The sequence below is a fragment of the Spinacia oleracea genome, chromosome 4, assembly GCF_020520425.1.
Source record: "Spinacia oleracea cultivar Varoflay chromosome 4, BTI_SOV_V1, whole genome shotgun sequence".
In the NCBI taxonomy this organism is placed as follows: Eukaryota; Viridiplantae; Streptophyta; class Magnoliopsida; order Caryophyllales; family Amaranthaceae; genus Spinacia; species Spinacia oleracea.
The window spans coordinates 6,020,031-6,027,695 of record NC_079490.1 but is presented as its reverse complement, the minus strand read 5'-3'; the positions used below and the strand labels follow the sequence as shown (position 1 = coordinate 6,027,695).

At 32.8% G+C, this 7,665-nt stretch overlaps 1 long non-coding RNA gene across 1 annotated transcript; it reads right to left on the bottom strand.

Moving 5' to 3' along the window:
• Nucleotides 1-391: 391 nt before the first annotated feature.
• On the bottom strand, nt 392-2,146 carry LOC130459440 (uncharacterized). The gene is made up of 2 exons (XR_008918838.1): nt 1,929-2,146; nt 392-804 (listed from the first exon to the last, which is right to left on the bottom strand). It is a non-coding gene; the product is annotated as an uncharacterized lncRNA (long non-coding RNA).
• Nucleotides 2,147-7,665: the final 5,519 nt, after the last annotated feature.

Here is a 7,665-nt window from a genome sequence, read left to right as displayed (position 1 = left end):
AAAAACTTTCCTCCCCTCTGCCCGTGGACGTAGCTAACACATTGTTAGTAAACCACGTTAAATCTCTGCGTTCTTTAATTACGTTATTTTATCTTTCTTTGCATCCGTTATAACAAGTTTTAACCAACTATACCACTTCATAGTTTAAATGGTGGATTACTTCACTAATTTGTACGTTACTGACCTGTCATGAGCGCATATAATAAACTCAATATAAGTAAAATATGATAGATGCTTTCCCTCAAAAAATATGATTAGGTGCTAGAATTTTAACTAATATCTATATTAATTAATATATTAAAAGGTGTTTATAAAAACGTATATGTGTCACGTATACCCCTTTTTATTACGTACCAAACCTCATGTATTAAAAGTTTCACTTTCTACCATCTTAGCTAGCTACAATGTATGTTATATCTTCTCATATAAAAGTAAAATACAATCTTTTAAAAATGGGCACATTTTTACAAAAAGTAAACCCCACTAAAAGTAAAATTCGGAGCAACGTCCGGAACATACACTAGTTATATATTACAATTAAACATAAACGTAGTAGTACGTACGTAAATCCTGAATCGATATTTAGTCCAAATCGATATATAATTTAATGGAGATGATTAGGACATACTTTGAGGCACCGATCTTTAGTATCAAAACACTGGTTATCTAAACAACAATAACATGGCTCTCGAGAAAATAAACTTCCACATTCAACCTTCTGGCAAGTTAGGAGTGTTATTTTCTTGGACAGATGTTTTCTTTGCTCCATCATCTTTGATCTTCCCTGCCTTTCGACGTTGTCACCTACATGCATTTGCAAGGAAATATAAGCAAATAAGTAATTTGTCTACTCAATTTATACAGAGTAAGCAATTTTATAGCTAGCCAAACAAGTACGTACTAATCCATCAGACCGCCTTACACTTATTATAGTTACATACCATGTATATACATTTGATTATAGAGAAAAGGAGTTTCAAATATTATGGTATACTAGATTAATTAGTGTTATCAAATTATTATTTGACCATTTTTTTTAATTATTTGAGTAACAAAATTATTGTTCAAATATAAAGTGGTAAGATCTTGACATTTTTTCAAAAGATTAATAAAGTTAGGATATATTTCATGATTTCATGAAATAATATTATTTTTCAAAAATAATATTACAGCAAAAAATTTATATTGCATACACTACAAGAAATGGTACTATTAACGACGGGAAATCCCGTCGCGAAAAGCCAATAATCACTGATTAACGACGGGATTTCCTGTCGCGAACCCGTCATAAAAGGGGGCCGTCGTTAATAGAAATCCCGTCGTAAATTTGTCGTAAACCCGTCGTAAAAGACATTTGCGACGGTTATTCCCGTCATTGTTTGGTTGTTAGCCCTTTTGCGACGGGATTTTTGACCCGTCGTAATTAGGTTGTCGTTAAAGATACAAATTCTTGTAGTGATATCAAATAAATAGGAAATGATTAAATTTTAGTCAAATATACGGTATCTTTTTATTTAAAGATTATTGAAATAAATAAATAAATAAATAGGTAAAAAATATTTTGTCCAAAAAAAATTCACCAGAAAAGACATGTATTATTTATGATGTATGTTTTATTAGAAAGTAACATGTTTAAATCCTTAACTACCGAGTAATACATGATTGAACACATAAGAACCCAATAGATTGTCATTTTATACGAATTAATCCCTGACTCCTAGTTTTAAGAGCTGTAAAAGAACAAACGTAAACAGTTTTCCATTATAAAAAAAAGAACAATGAAGACATACAATAGAAACTCGATCAATAGATCGTCTTTTAATTATAAATAGAATTAATAAATTTATCAGCGACCCCTTATACAAAAGTTATTATTGTAAAAAATTCAAAACAAACAAAATCACGGCGTACGATAGAAAGTAACTTACAATTTGCCATGATCAGAAGAGAACAAACGATGAAAACAAACAAAATGGTGCGGTTTGTTGCCATTGCTACGAATTGATGAACAAATTAAAATGATTTATGTTTATCTATCTCTATATATAAGTCAAGAGGGAGAGTTATTTTCGTAATTAGCTTTTGGTATTTCCTAAGGATTTTACTAAACTACCCTCTATGTTATTTAAGCATAACTATTAATGAAAATGCCCCATAAATATAACCATTAATAATATGTCAGGATTTGAAATTTTCCGTATCTCTTGTAATTAGATAGATGATTAGGCGTTACCTAAGTTATAGCCTACAATTACGTAGATTAATTTGCATATATGTTGATTTATGTCTTTCTCATCAATCAAGGAATATCTTCCAATAATATATATGGCTAAATATGATATAGAGAATAATATACAAAATATACATATAATCTATCAGTCAAATTGAAATTTAAAGGGTCGGAAGACAAATGTTCGAAAAATTAAAGCTTGAGGCATGATTTTACACAAATTTATTTTACAATCCCCACTGGATATTATGAGAGCTTCTAATATTATACTTCGTATTCGGTTGTCAAACAAAAAGAACATAAAAATTATATGTGGTTCATTTTTTTTATATATTGGTTGATCACTTCCTCACTTTCAGGAATGTTTTCCAACACAGTCCCATGGTATGAAAGGTCTACACGTGCGTCGTTCACTTGTTTGCATGCTCTTGCCTATCCCCGGGTAGCTAGGAATATGCCCAAACATGGACCTAATAATTCCTAATCATGTAACATGATTAGCATATACTCACTCCCTACACTACGTTAATGTACTCACATAGTTTATTAAATATTCTCCAACACTTATTCTACTTCCGCCAATATCCTTGCACTCTTTCTTTAACGTATTGTTTTTAACAAACATCTCAAACCTTTCATTATAAGCATAACGATGACAAAATTCACTAAATTCAAGACCCGAATCAAAACACATCCCTTTAAAAGGTGGGTTGGACGTAATAACATTTACCTCACTTCCTTTCTTCTATTTCAAGAGCACCATTAAGGTTGATTGTAACCATTACACTGTTACATACAATAATATATGATATTACTAAATTAAAAAATAATATTTAAACATTTAATTCTTCGGTTGTTATAATTATTTGGGGATACTACATATAACATCATTTATTAATGCGACATACACATAAATATATATAATTGTTGACCAACATACCTGATTTAATCGATTAATTAATTAGTACAATATTCCAAAACATTGTTTTATTGGTTAATTGGATGGCAATGCTAGATAGACTAAAGGTAAGGACAAGACTAGTTAATCATGGGGTCATTAACGAGATTAATTGTCCACTATGTGACAATGATCCAGAGACCACAAACCATATCTTCTTCTCTTGTCAATACAGCAGTAGAGTTTGGATTGCTATTATAAATTGGCTTGGTGTCCCTTGTAGGGATCACATGCTTATAAGATGTCAGGAATGGTTGCTCAAGAATGTGAAGGGCAATTTTAAAAGGAAGGTTATATTTTATGCCTTGGCAGCTACTACCTACAACGTCTGGATGCAAAAGAATAGTGCAATCTGGGAAAGGAAGATCCTCAGACCTGAAAGGTTAGTAGCCCAAATTAAAAAGGAAGTTATACTAAGGGTTACCACTACAACATATAAGATCAAAGAGGGCGAAAAATATCGCCCTCTTTGATGTAAATATCGCCCTCTTAGGCTAATAGGGCGATTTAAAAATCGCCCTCCCATCGCCCTGTTAGGCTCGTTGTATTAGCTATCCAGGGCAATCAATATTTTTCGCCCTCTTTGATTTCAATCAACGAGGGCAATATTTTTCGCCCTCTTTGATTGAAATCAGAGAGGACAACATTTTTCGCCCTGTTTGATTTTTTCAAGTGAGGCACTTTGTTTTTTCGCCCTCCTTGACTAGAATCAAGAAAGGCAGTCTCTTTCGCCCTCTTAGATTAAATCAAGGAAGACTATTTAGTTTTGCGCCCTCCTTGTTCTATTTTTCTTTTTCATTTCTATTTTTTTTAAATGTTAGCCAAAAATATCAAACAAATTAACCTATATGGGATTCGAACCCACATCTTTGCGCATTTGCACAATGCTCTTCCATTTGAGCTAATAGGTTAGTACTACTTATCTATTGAGTGAGAACATTTAGTCAATGCCATCATCCCATTCAAGCAATGTTTATAGTACACAAAACTACTACAACAATAATTATGAGTCAACAACAATCATGTTAGATGAACTCATAAATATGCATGCTCGTCTCTACCCTAAGCTATAAGCACGAAAGCCCAGAAAGAAACTAATCCTATTTCAAGGATCTAAACATTCAGCAGCTGCAAGTTGAAAATCAAAGAAATCACTAGGCATTTTAGGAGATAAACACACTATTAACATTGGAAGAGTGTGTACATCCAATCTTGAAAAAAAAATTAGAAAAAAATGCATGCAAATTTCTTGGTCAATGTTTTCTTAATAGTTAGACCAAAGAAACTCCACTTGCATTAAGTGCCATAAGGCTAATTATAAACTGCAAAGCTACTTGTTACGCTCAATGGACTTACAGCACCAGGAAAAAGGACTTACCCAAAATTCCCAATTGTAGCTGTCGTAGTATAGGTACTCCTTTCATTCTCACTAGGTTAATAACCGGAAGCCAAAAGTCACTCAGCTTGGATATAGCCATCCAGGGATCACCTTGACAGTTTCTGTTACATCATATTGAAATAACATGAAAATTGAGCTTTAGGGATAAAAGCATTATACTACAAGAGATTCAAATATGTGGTACGAGTAAGAAGTATTGTATATTATACCGTATATAGCTTTAGGAGCACAGATTAAGTCTTGGTCACCAGCAAGGGCCAAAATAGGGACACTGCTCTTGTGAAGATGATCCTTGAAATAATACTAGTAAAGGGTAACTACATAGAACTCTGAAGAAAAGGATCAGGGGACAAATGAGCAAATTGACAAAAGTGTTGACAGTCGCTATATATATTAGAATAAGTCCTTTACAATTTTATGATGAAGTTCTTGAGGATAAACTTGTCAAACATCTCTAGGAGAATCATGTCCTAAGCAGATATAGAGAATTCAGCCAAGACAATATAAATGGAGCCCGAGAAGCAAGAGCTTACATTGGCAAACCGTGCACCTATAAGTACTGATGATATTTAAAGCCTTTGCATGATCCTCCTACGTAACAGTTGTGTCAGCTATCCGATGGTTAAACTAGTATAGTGAGCTGAAAGACAAATTTCATTATAACAGTCTCCCTACCAATGGCAAGAGTAGTTCAAGAGAAGATTTTGAAGATAAATAGTCAAGTGTTGATGATTGAATCAAATTAATATAATAACACAAATAAATTGCAATGATTGAATCACAAGAAGCTTAGATTATCAAATTATAGAACATAAAAACCGAAAAACTTTGAATTATGTCAATTCTGCAAATTTTGGATGTTCAACATCAATTAGCATGAAAATGAAACAGAAATCAAATCCAAAAAGTACGATGAGCATAGTACCTGAAATTGAAGGTTGGTCTGAAAGGAACAAGTAACTCCAACACAAACCTCAAATTGTAAGATTCCATAGATCCGCAAACCAAAACCCTAAATAATTAACCAAAAACAGCAAATTAACAGGAATTTTAGTACTGAGTTTTCAATACACTCAACAAATTATATAGACGAACATATATTGAGTCTAATTAACAAATTGTGGTTCCATATATAAGAAATCAATAATTCACAAACATTAAAAGAACATGCAAAGCCACAAACATCGCTGATTCTAAATAATACGAATTACAAATCAGTTGCTTAATTTACAAATCAATTACAATTTAAATGAAAATTAACATCAATTAAGCAAAAATAAGAATCTTATATATCACTAAAATACAGTAACCTGATGTGATAAATAATGTTGAACGAGTAATTCAAATGCCAGCTAAAAAACACAAAGAAGAAGAAGTTGAGAAAATATGATACCAGATGAACTTCGGATATGAGAAAATATGTGCAATTGAACCAAATTTCAGGCGAACTCAAGAAAATTTCAGGCGAACTGAGAAAATTCCAGGTGAACTGAAGAAAATTTCAGACAAACTCAAGCAAATTTCATATGAACTCAACCAAAACGCATAAAATTAGGGTGTATGACCAGAGAAATTGAAGATGGAGAGGGAGAGAAAAAGTTAAATTGGATATTTAGTGGAAAGAAAGAGAAAACTAATTGGAGATTTATGGAGAGAGAAAGCTAAATTGAAGATGGGGAGGATTTTCATTTTGGGATTCTTGAGGACGACGAAAGTTTGGCATCGCTCTGAAGTTTCAAGGAGTTTGGCAATTTTTATTCTTTTAATAAATTGAGCAAGGAGGGCGAATTTCTAAAATCGCCCTGTTTATTATTCTCAGAGAAGGGCGAACCCATTTTCGCCCTCGTTGTTTGAGTCAACAGCGGCGACATCTATTTGCCATGTTTGATTGGTTATACTAGGACGATTTCAGAGTTGCCTTTTTTTTATTGAAAAGTCGCCCTAGTTGCTACTAATTCTTGTAGTGTACTCAACTTATCCCTCATAACGTTACAAACATAGATAAAACATGGTTTGAATGTTTGAAGGTTTGTAATTGAGTAGATGTATGTAGCCCTCTGTTCTCTAGTGATAATTCTTGGTTATATACAAAACTACGAACTATTGCTTCTATAATTCTGTTAGACTTCTAGGTGGTGAGTATGGTGCCAAATCTAGCCCTTTGGGGGTTTCTTTTGGCCGTTTTGTCTCTTTGTAGTGTTGTATCTCCTGAGTTTGTTGGCTCGTGAAGGCGTAATAAAAATTTCTTACTGATCAAAAAAAAAAATTAGTACAATAAAGATATGCACATTGTTATCTCTGCCATAAACAACTCAGATTATTGTTTTCTCCGTCAACTAGTTTACCAAACCAGATTAATATGAAATGATTAAGTTTCAAATGAGCACAAGCCCTACTAATTTAGATCATCAAAGGTAATGAAACATACACTTTCAATTACAATACCCAAGATAAATAATTGATTTACAAGTAGCAGAAAAGATGTAGAAAATCACCTTATTTCAATGATGGTTAAGAAAATGATACACTTACAATGCCAGTGTTGAAATAATTTGATTTTTTTTGGTTTTCTTTAGGAAAAATGGTCAAAAAGTACATTCTTTTTGCGTCACTTTGTGAACTAGTACCTTATATTTTAAGTTTTGTCAAATAGTACCTTGAATTAAAAAGTTGTATTAAAAACAGTACCTTATAGCAACATTCCGGCCAAATTATCAATTCTCCGACCATTGATTCAAGTTTCCCTCCATAAACATGTGCGTGTTGAACAAACCAAGACAAAAATCACGCGCCTCTGTTACTCTTATTAATTTTTTTGGTGCAAATTGTAATCAATTGAAATTCATTGTTGTAATTTACTCCCATTGCAGATATCTTCTCTTCGAAGATTTTGTTCCACATGTAAATGTGGGCTTCCTTTGCGAATTGAGAAGAGGAAGTCGAGGAAGTGAGCCCCTGTTCTCTCACAAGGGTCAAGTGCAAAATCCCAGGAACTGATGAATGAATTGGTAGGAATGAAGTTTGGATCAATCCATTCTTTTAAGGCTCGAAGGACATCAACTTATGTGTTTAAGGTGA